Source organism: Mustela erminea, chromosome 12 (assembly GCF_009829155.1).
Source record: "Mustela erminea isolate mMusErm1 chromosome 12, mMusErm1.Pri, whole genome shotgun sequence".
NCBI lineage: Eukaryota > Metazoa > Chordata > Mammalia > Carnivora > Mustelidae > Mustela > Mustela erminea.
In genome coordinates this window covers 60,934,437-60,946,501 of record NC_045625.1, presented here as the reverse complement: position 1 = coordinate 60,946,501, position 12,065 = coordinate 60,934,437, and positions in this window count along the sequence as shown.

Here is a 12,065-nt window from a genome sequence, read left to right as displayed (position 1 = left end):
AGAGGATTATAGGATTCTGGTTTTTAAAATAGCCCTAAGATTTCCTCAGGGCAAATATTGATTATTTGTGACGTGAAGTCTTAAATAGAGAAAGAAAACATGCTTCAGATATCACTTTAAAAAAAGGAGAAGTTGATGCATCTGTAAGATTGACATAGTTCTTTCAGAGGTAAGATACAAACAGAAGCAACAGCAACCTGTACTACTTACCCAATTGAAGAAAACGTAAGCATGAAATATTTATTGTTTTGGTGGAATTATTTTTAGTGGACTTCTTTAAGGATTTTTTTCCAGCTCCTTTCTTGAGAACTACTTTTCTTCTCACATCGTTTCTCATCTTCCACAGGCATGGGCCCTCAGCAGCCATGTTTGTAATCCCTCACCCCTCACACCTCCATGGCCAGAATTGATGTGACTTAATCTGGGCCGACCGGGTCTTCTCTAGTGTCACTGAGTCTGACATGATGTCACTTTAGGCGGCATGGCATTTCTTGCCATGTGGACTGGGAATTAGGGAAATCTATTCTACAAAAACGAATAAAAATGAGACTGATTTTTGGAAAGGTCAAAATTAAAGAGAGAAAGGATACTGCCAAGATTCCTGATGGTTCAGACTTTAGTTTCTGCCCCTTCCCTAAGCCTCTCTACACTTGAAAACTGTGAGATACTTGAATATGCTTCCACTGAATTTCCTCTTAGATTGACAGTAGTTTGAGTTGGTTTCTGGTGCTAGGATCAAGAGAGTTCAAAATAGCATTGATGATCTTGGCTAGGAAACCTTTCTATCCAAGTTAGCATCTTGCAAAGAATTCTGAGTCACAAGTGACATAAACAGTAGACTTAACAAAACTAAATAACCAGAATTAACTAAATAACTAGAGTTGAGAGTGGACAGTCAAATTGAAGGCAGGTCTCAGTGAAGAATTCAAAGTTCTTCTTTATTGTAAATTCCAGTTAGATTCCTAGGATCCTAGTTTTGGAATGGATCTTAGAGTTTTTCAGTCCATTTGTCCAACCTTTTACATAGAGGAGAAGACCTCTCTCTTGAATTCCACAGATGGCCGTGTGACCTCTAATTTTATCTGTTGGCTAAATTCAGGGTCTCTACAGACCTAGAAAGATAAATATTATTTTGTTTTAAAATTCACATTTCTTTCCCTGACCCTCTTCTAAATATTTTAAGACAGTTGTTGCTCTTAATACTCTCATGGGATTCTTCTTCTCATTCATTCCTAAGGCCATCAGTATATAGCACCAAGAACCATAAGATACCTGGGAATAAACCTAACAAAAGAGGTAAAGGATCTTTACTTGAGGAACTACAGAACACTCATGAAAGAAATTGAAGAAGACACAAAAAGATGGAAGACCATTCCATGCTCTTGGAACGGAAGAATAAACATTGTTAAAATGTCTATACTGCCTAGAGCAATCTATACTTTTAATGTCATTTTGATCAAAGTTCCACCGGTATTCTTCAAAGAGCTGGAGCAAATAATCCAAAAATTTATGTGGAATCAGAAGAGACCCTGAATCGCTAAGGAAATGTTGAAAAACAAAAATAAAATGGGGGGCATCACGTTACCTGATTTCAAGCTTTATTACAAAGCTGTGATCACCAAGACAGCATGGTACTGGCATAAAAACAGACACATAGACCAGTGGAACAGAGTAGAGAGCCCAGATATGGACCCTCAACTCTATGGTCAATTAATCTTCGACAAAACAGGAAAAAAATATACAGTGGAAAAAGGACAGTCTCTTCAATAAATGGTGCTGGGAAAACTGGACAGCTATAAGTAGAAGAATGAAACTTGACCATTCTCTTACACCGTACACAAAGATAAACTCAAAATGGATAAAAGACCTCAACGTGAGACAGGAATCCATCAGAATCCTAGAGGAGAACATAATCTCTTCGATATCAGGCCATCAGTATATAATGAAAAATTTGGGGCAGCAGGCATTCCAATTTGGTTTCATAAATGCTGATCAAACTTACTTTTTGCTTCTTGGTTGTTTGTTGATGGTCCATGCTTCCAATGCCTTGGCTCATACCTTGTGCACGACAGAACACTCAGAAAACTCTGTGTGCTTAGGGTGAAGACATTTTTCACAGTATGAAAAGACACACCTTTGCTTATATCAAGAGAGTCAGCCCCCCTACTTGGGGGTTCATACAGACCAATGGTGGGGAGGAGAAAAAGAAGACACATGTAATGGTGCCTCTACCTAGTAGATGCTCAGCCGCTTTAGTGAACCAAGTGAATTACTGGAGACCTAGTCAAAGCTGTTTCATGCACAGAGGATTTGTTTACACCCTTTTACCCCAAATTGGAAGGAAAGTAACCTTGAAGATTGTGATTATGTTTCTCTCCCCTCACTTCAGAACAATAGCTAATGTAGTGCTTACAAGAATAGCACCCTTCTATATTTTGTAGCTAGTTTTAAAGTGTCACAGACCAGCTGGAGTTGGAAGTTCTCAGAACTCCAGAGGTGTTGGGCTGTGTCAAACTGATGAATTATGTAAAACCTGTTTCCCTGAGTATTATTAATCATCCTCAAGCAAATGAAGACATGCTAATTAATTTGTGGTGGTTTCTACCTGAAAATGCCAAAGGAACTAAACCAAATTAAATCTATTCTCTTCAAGACCAGCACCCTGTTAAATACTCTATGAATTATCCAATTCAATTTGAAAGATGTGGTTCTTTGGAAACTTAGTTTGCTTGTGGTTTCAGAATCCTAAAGGCTTCTTCTTGAAAGTGTAACCCACAGATTTACGTATATGACTTGAAAAATGAATGAATGGAATTCATTGCTGTGATTTAAAGAGGACCTAGCATACACCAGACTGTATGAGATAGTTTGCTTGTGTTATCTCATGGATAGGGATAACCAAAGCCCAGAGGTAGGTCTTTTCATTCTAACTGTACAAATAAAGAAATAGACTTGGAGACTTTATATAAATTTTCAGTCATACAAGTAATATTGAGCTAAAATGCTAACTCAGGTCTGTTTGACTCCATAGTGCATGCTTTTTGGATCATCCTTTGTATCACCCTTCTCTCAAGGAGATAGTCCACTGTGCACATGAAATTTTCATTAGCCAGATGCCTGTGTACTGTACATTGTACACTTTGTATTGTGTTTGAAGAGTTAGGCCTTCCCACTTTATTTCCCCTGTTGGAGAAAAATCTTAAGAAAAAGTGTTTTAGGGTCTTTAAATGATTTTTGTTAGAACAGCATCACATGTAACATCACTCCATTCTTGCTCTCAACTCCATGTATTCTCTGATGCTCCCAAATAGCGCATTTCCTTTTGGTAACAATGTAAATATTATTGCTCAAATAAGAGATACTTTCCCATACATGGCCACGAGTTAGCCATGTGAGCCATGGTTAATGTGCTTTGAACATTCCAGTAAGACACTAGGATAGCTAAGAGAAAGCAACTAAAGTCAAATACCCTGCACCAACCACAGATGGTTTACAAGGGATGGCACTGGGAGCCATAGGGTCTTGTCTAGTTTGGTGTTCTTGGTTCCAGGAAATAGAATCCTGGCTCATGTGTCTTGGGTCTTTTGGAGGAGTTGGGGCTTCCTTTCCTTCATGCATGTTTGAGTGGTTCCTAACCCTCTTTCAAGGACTGAAGCACACTAGAAGTTCAGTTAGGAGGAAAAGCTCTTGGAGTACTTTTCTGAAGATGAAGAGATTGTGTAAACTCATGTGCACTCTGCTGCTTCTCAGGATGATATGAAAACCACCTCACTCTTAGTTATTTCACTTGTTTTGTCCTCCCCAAACTATAGAAACGCTAGTGCTTTCAATAAATATTTCAGACTTGGGCACTTTTCCTCTTTACCATTTCAAGCAACAGATATCCCTATTTTGTCAAAGAGCTAGTGAGACCTATAAGAGCATGTACTCCTGAATCTGTCACTGTGTTACGTAAGGTACATTCTTTCTGAGCCACTTTTTCTTTTCTCCTGTGAAATGGGATGATTTTGCCTACCTTAGGGGCTGTTCTGAATGAAGATTAAATGTGAACAAAATTAGCCCAGACTCTGGCATACAGAATATGCTAAAAATGTTTATTTTATTTTGCTAAAATGAAGACCATTTCTTTTTTATTTCTAAAAGTCTCTAGAGCCCTCTATTATCATTCCTACATATCATACATATATGCACACCACTTTCATGTGTTTTCCAGGCAAACATTTTAACATTATATGGTAGCGTTTGCAAATTGCAGTTGGCATTAATAACTAAAAATTTTCCTTCGCAGTGAAGAACAAGAGAACATGAATTAAAACTGCATTATATATTGATCATTTTTTTCCCTGACTCCTCTTTAGAACCTGTCTGCATGCCCATATACACATGCATATACTGCTCCCTTACATTCTATGTTCCTCCTTCCTTTTCAGATGTCCTCACTGCACATGATTTCACTGTTGGATGTACTTCTGCTGGAACCAGAAATAAGTGACAGTGTCCACTCTGCAGTGGCACAAGAGTGCATGTGTTAGGTGGCCTTGTCAAACACACATGAAAAAAATGAGGGAAAAAAGCTTCCACTGTCTCATAGGCTAGCCAAATGGGAGCATGACATAGTTGGTGAGAGAGGAGTATTAAAGGAAAAAAAAAATACTGTTGCTTTCTTCAGAAGAAAGGAAATGGGTAGCAATGTGACTCTTTCTTTTCCTAAAAACTGGATTGAATATGTCATCTGTCTTGGAAATAAAATGAAAACAAACCCCTCTGAGTTTTACTGCTCTTTGTGGAGAAAGGGCTCTAAACTCCACTGCTTTTTGCTAGAACCTTTCCAGAGGTTTCTCTTCTTGCTGAAATAAACTCTTACAATATACAAGCCTTTGTTCTATCTCTTTCTTCCTAGCCATTATTTTATTTTTTAAATTATTTTTCATTAAAATATAATGTATTATTTGCACCAGGGGTATGGGTCTGTAAATCATCAGGCTTACACATTTCACAGCACTCACCATAGCACATACCCTCCCCAGTGTTCATAACCCAACCACCCTCTCCATAGCCCCACATCCCCCAGCAACCCTCAGGTGTGTGTGTGTGTGTGTGTGTGTGTGTATGTTTAACAGTCTCTTATGGTTTGTCTCCCTCGTGATCCCATCTTGTTTCATTTTTTCCTTCCCTACCTTCCACAGCCCTCCACCCTGCCTCTCAAATTCCTCATATCAGAGAACTCGTATGATAATTGTCTTTCTCTGATTGACTTATTTCGCTCAGCATAATATCCTCTACTTCCATTCACGTCATTGCAAATGGCAAGATTTCATTTCTTTTGATGGCTGCATAGTATTCCATTGTGTATATATACCACATCTTCTTTATCCATTCACCTGTTGATGCACATCTAGGTTCTTCCCATAGCTTGGCTATTGTGGACATTGCTGCTATAAACGTTCAGGTGCATGTGCCTCTTCAGATCACTACATTTTTATCTTTAGGGTAAATACCCAGTAGTGCAATTGTTGGGTCATAGGGTAGCTCTATTTTCAACTTTTTGAGGAGTCTCCATATCATTTTCCAGAGTGGCTGCACCATCTTGCATTCCCACCAACAGTGTATGAGGGTTCCCCTTTCTCCGCATCCTCGCCAGCATCTGTCATTTCCTGACTTTTTCATCTTAGCCATTCTGACTGGTGTGAGGTGGTATCTCATTGTGGTTTTGATTTGTATTTCCCTGATGCCGAGTAATGTGGAGCACTTTTTCATGTGTCTGTTGGACATCTGGATGTTTCTGCAGAAGTGTCTATTCATTTCATCTGCCCATTTCTTGACTGGGTTATTTTTTCTTTGGGTGTTGAGTTTGGTAAGTTCTTTATAGATTTTGGATACTAGACCTTTATCTGATATGTCATTTGTGAATATCTTCTCCCATTCTGTCAGTTGTCTTTTGGTTTTGTTAACTGTTTCCTTTGCTGTGCAAAAGCTTTTGATCTTGATAGAATCCAATAGTTCATTTTTGCCCTTGCTTCCCTTGCCTTTGGTGATGTTCTTAGGAAGACGTTGCTGCCATTGAGGTTGAAGAAGTTGCTGCCTATGTTCTCCTCAAAGATTTTGGTGGATTCCTATCTCACATTGAGGTCTTCCATCCATTTTGAGTCTGCTTTTGCGTGTGCTATAAGGAAATAGTCCAGTTTCATCTTCTGCATGTGGCTGTCCAAATTTCCCAACACCATTTCTTGAAGAGACTTTTTTCCGTTGGATATTCTTTCCTGCTTTGCTGAAGATTAGTTGACCATTGAGTTGAGGGTCTATTTCTGGGCACTCTATTCTGTTCCACTGACCTATGTGTCTGTTTTTATGCCAGTACCATACTGTCTTGATGATGGCAGCTTTTTAATAGAGCTTGAAGTCTGGAATTGTGATGTCACCAACTTTGGCTTTCTTTTTCAACATTTTTCTGGCGATTTGGGGTCTTTTCTGGTTCCATATAAATTTTAGCATTATTTATTCCATTTCTTTAAAAAAATTAATGGTATTTTGATAGGGGTTGTATTAAAACTGTAGATTGCTTTAGATAGAGAAGACATTTTCACAATATTTGTTCTTCCAATCCAGGAGCATGGAACATTTTTCCATTTCTTTGTCTCTTCCTCAATTTCTTTCATGAGTACTTTATTGTTTTCTGAGTACAAATTCTTTGCCTCTTTGGTTAGGTTTATTCCTAGGTATTTTATAGTTTTGGGTGAAATTGTAAATGGGATTGACTCCTTAATTTCTCCTTCTTCTGTCTTATTGTTGGTTTAAAGAAATGCAACTGATTTCTGTGCATTGATTTTATATCCTGACAGTTTCCTGAATTCCTGTATTAGTTCTAGCAGTTTTGGAGAGGAGCCTTTTTGGTTTTCCACATAAAGTATCATATCATTTGAAAAGAGTGAGAGTTTGACTTCTTCTTTGCCAATTTGGATGCTTTTTGTTTCTTTTTGTTGTCTGATTGCTGAGGTTAGGACTTCTAGTACTTTGTTGAATAGCAATGGTGATGGTGGACATTGCTGCCATGTTCCTGACCTTAGCAGAAAAGCTCTCAGTTTTCCCCCACTGAGAATAATATTCGCTGTGGGTTTTTCATAGATGACTTTGATGATATTGAGGTAGGTACACTCTATCCCTACTCTTTGAAGAGTTTTGATCAAGAAAGGATAGTGTACTTTGTCAAATGCTTTTTCAGCATCTATTGAGAGTAGCATATGATTCTTGTTCTTTTAATAATGTATTGTATCACATTGACTGATTTATGGATGTTGAACCAAATTTGCAGCCCAGGAATAAATCCCACATAGTCGTGGTGAATAATCCTTTTAATGTACTGTTTGATTCTATTGGCTAGTATTTTGGTGAGCATTTCTGCATCTGTGTTCATCAAGGATATTGGTCTATAATTCTCCTTTTTAATGGGGTCTTTGCCTGGGTTTGGGATCAAGGTAATGCTGGCCTCCTAAAATGAGTTTGGAAGTTTTCCTTCCATTTCTATTTTTTGGAACAGTTTCAGGAGAATAGGAATTAATTCTTCTTTAAATGTTTGGTAGAATTTCCCTGGAAAGCCATTTGGCCCTAAGTTCTTGTTTGTTTGGAGATTTTTGATGACTGCTCCAATCTCCTTATGGTTATGGGTCTGTTTAGGTTTTCTATTTCTTCCTGGTTCAGTTTTGGTATTTTATATTTCTCTAGGAATTCATCTATTTCTTCCAGATGGTCAAATTTGCTGACGTATAGTTGCTCACAATATGTTTTTATAGTTATCGGTATTTCTTTGGTGTTGGTTGTGATCTCTCCTCTTTCATTCATGATTTTATTAGTTTGGGTCCTTTCTCTTTTCTTTTTAATAAATCTGGCCAGAGGTTTATCAATCTTATTAATTCTTTCAAAGAACCAGCTCCTAGTTCTGTTCATTTGTTCTATTTTTTTTTTTATTTCTATTTCATTGATTTCTTCTCTGATCTTTATTATTTCTCTTCTCCTGCTGGGTTCAGGCTTTCTTTGCCGTTCTTTCTCTAGCTCATTTAAGTGTAGGGTTAGGTTTTGTACTTGAGACCTTTCTTATTTCTTGAGAAAGTTTCCTCTCAGGACTGCCTATGCTGTGTCCCAAAGATTTTGAACAGTTGTGTCTTCATTTTCATTTGTTTCCATGAATTTCTTCAATTCTTCTTTAATTTCCTGGTTGACCCATTCATTGTTTAGTAGGATACTCTTTAGCCTCCATGTATTTGAGTTCTTTCCAAATTTCCTCTTGTGAGTGAGTGAAAATATGCAGGGAATGATCCCAATTTTTTGGTATCAGTTGAGACCTGATTTGTGATGCAGGATGTGATCTATTCTGGAGATTGTTCCATGTGCACTAGAGAAGAATGTGTATTCTGTTGCCTTGGGATGGAATGTTCTGAATATATCTGTGATGTCCATTTGGTCCAGTGTATCATTTAAAGCCTTTATCTCATTGTTGTTCTATTACTTAGATGATCTGTCCATTTCAGTGAAGGGAGTGTTAAAGTCCCCTACTATTATTGTATTATTGTTGATGTGTTTCTTTGATTTTGTTAATTGGTTTATATAATTGGCTGCTCCCATGTTAGGGGCATAGATATTTAAAATTGTTAGATCTTCTTGTTGGACAGACCCTTTGATTATGATATAGTGTCCTTCCTCATCTCTTATTATAGTCTTTGGCTTAAAATCTAATTTATATAATATAAGGATTACCACCCCAACTTTCTTTCTATGTCCATTAGCATGGTAAATTGTTTTCCATCCCCTCACTTTAAATTTGGAGGTGTCATTGGGTCTAAAATGTGTTTGGGGTAGACAGCTATCAATGGGTCTTTAAAAAAAAACCCAAAGTTTTTTAAAAAATTTATTTTTATCCATTCTGATATTCTGTGTCTTTAGTTTGGGGCATTTAGACCATTTACATTTAGGGTAACTATTGAAAGTTATGAATATAGTGCCATTGTAATGCCTATAAAGGTGACTGTTACTGTATTTTGTCTCTCTTTCTTCTGGTCCATTACTTTTAGGCTCTCTGCTTAGAGGGCCCCTTCCAATATTTCCTGTAGGTCTTGTTTGGTGTTTGCAAATTCTCTTAGTTTTTGTTTGTCCTGGAAGCTTTTTATCTTTCCTTCTATTTTCAATGACAGCCTAGCTGGATATATTATTCTTGGCTGCATATTTTTCTTGTTTAGTGCTCTGAATATATCATGCCAGTCCTTTCTGGCCTGCCAGATCTCTGTGGATAAGTCTGCTGCCAATATAATATTTCTTCCATTGTATGTTACAGACCTCTTGTCCCAAGCTGCCTTCTGGATTTTCTTTTTGTCACTAAGACTTGTAAATTTTACTATTAGATGACAGGGTGTGGACCTATTTTTATTGATTTTGCGGGGGGGGGGTGTTCTCTGTTCCTCCTGGATTTTGGTGCTTGTTCCTTTGCCATATTAGGGAAATTCTCTGCTATAATTTGCCTCTATATATATTCTGCCCTCTCTCTCTCTCTTCTTCTGGGATCCCAGTTTTTCTCATGTTGTTTCATCTTATGGTATCACTTATCTCTCAAATTCTCTCCTCGTGGTCCAGTAGTTATTTGTCTCTTTTTTGCTCAGCTTCTTTATTTTCCATCATTTGGTCTTCTATGTCACTAATACTCTCTTCTGTCTCATTTGTCCTAGCAGTAAGAGCTTCCGTTTTTTATTGCATCTCATTAATAGCTTTTTTGATTTTAACTTGGTTAAATTTTAGTTCTTTTATTTTTCCAGAAAGGGATTTTATTTCTCCAGAAAGAGATTCTCTAATATCTTCCATGCCTTTATCAAGTCCAGCTAGCATTTGAAAATCATCATTCTGGACTCTAGTTCTGACATATTAACAATGTCCATATTGATTAGGTCCTTAGCTGTTGGTACTGCCTCTTGTTCTTTTTTTTTTTTTTTTTTTTTTTGGTGTGTTGTTCTGCTTTGTCATTTTACCTAGATAAGAATATATGAATGAGAGAAGAAAATACTAAAGGTGTGGTAAAGAACCCAGAAACACATACACCGACCATATCAGAAGAGACCCAAAACCGGATGGAGAAGAAAGGGAGGAAAAAATAAAAACAGATTTCCAGACAAGATGGCGGGGAAGTAGGAGGAGGTGCCATTTCAACCTTACCCTAAAGTGAGCTGATTACCTGCCAAAGAACTCAGATCACCTATGAAATCAGCCTGAGATCAGAATTATACATGTCTGGAACTCTACGGGGGCACAAGATGCCAGTGGGCAGGTAAAGAGGAGTGGGAATGTTGGGCTGATATTGGAAGATAAACTAAAGGGGGAGGGAGACACCACAGGCAACCGATTGGAAAGTAATACCCCAATACAAGAGTGCCCTGTGTCTGAGGACATCTGAGGACGTCTGAGGACTAGCATTAACTTGGAGTCTGTTTGAAAGCACTCCAAAGGAGCAAAGGATCTTGGGGGGAAATTGTGGGAATTGGGGTTGTTAGAGACAGGGACTTAAGTCCCCAGTACCAGAACAGCCACCCCTGGTGCTGAGTCAGAGAGAGTGTGATGGGGAAACTAGGTCTTGGTCCCTGAGCCGCCAGCGCACCTTAGAGCACATGGGGTCCTGTGAGGGGCTGAGAGCCTCGCCAGCCAGCAGAAGCTCAGCCTTTTTGCACTCTCCACGCAAGGGCCGTGCGGTGCTATCAGAGCCTGAGGTGGTGCAGGAGCCAGCCTGATGCTCTCAGACTTGGAAAGACCAGGCACTCCCAGCCCCGGCCAGTGGGAAAATCTCAGTGTGAAATCACTACTTGGAACCTCTCTGGCAGTCTGGAGCTGCCCATAGAGCCACCACTGTTGTGATTTTGGGTACAAGCAGGAGTTCCTTTGTCCCCAGAGACCGCAACTCGGAACATGTTCTGTCAGTGGCTGAGGGGGAGCTTATGTGCTCTGCAGCACCCAGACGGGAACAGACTGAAGCTTCTCTCTGAGAGGGAGGTCAGGGTGCAGTTTACTTTCTTCTAAATCTCCAAAAACCATCAAAAACTGTCAAGGCGAGAGAGGAAAAAGAAAAAACAAAACGAACAAACAAACATAAAAACCTCTAGAGAACAAAAGCAAGAAAAACCGGTTTCCTCAGAGCCCACCCCCTTGAGGGGGGCGGGAGGACTTAACTCAGGGAACATCATTGACTGAAAACCCACGTGGCAGGCCTCTCCCCCAGAAAACCAACCAGGAAAGAAAAAAAAAATAAAAGACGACAAGAGAACAACCACAACTACTTCATAGATACAACTTTTATTTTTAACTTGTTCCCACTATTCTGGTTCATTATTATTATTTTTTATAGACTTTTTTTTTTAACCTAATTACCATCACAGTGAGATGTCCAGTACATCAAATTCCATCATAACTTTCTAACCTGAACTTTTTGATACATACACCCGTGTTTTTCTTTTGCTTTTCTATTTTTAAATTTTTTTTAAATTTTAGTTTAGTTTAGTCTACTTTATTCTTTTTCTATTTTTATTTTCTAATATTCATATAGAGTTAAACTTCAAGGTAATTCCCTTTCCCCAATCAATGCGACCCCTATAGGTAAACCAATTTTTAATCCCCCTTTATCTTAAGAAAGTTGAGTCCTTTAACAAAGATATCAAGATACATCCAGGAAGAATCAAAATAACCTTCCTTGCCCACACCGAGAATTTATAACCACTCACCCATCTTTTTCTTCTGCCAGTGTTTCTGTGTATTTCTGTTTGTCCTGATAGTATATAAATCTTATACTTGGGGTTCTTTTTGATGAGGTTCTATTTTTGTTTGTTTGTTTTGATTTTATATATATATATATTTTTCTCTTGTCATATACTTTTATTAGTCTTTTTGTTTGTCTGTTTTTGTTTGTATACTTCATAAATCCTACCTTGGGGCCCATTTGGGCTGAGCCTTCTCTTTTATCTTCCCTTATTTTCCTGTCTCTCTCTCTGTCTCTCTTTTTTCTTTTTCTTTCCTTTTTTCTCTCATTTGGGTGGGGACTCCTG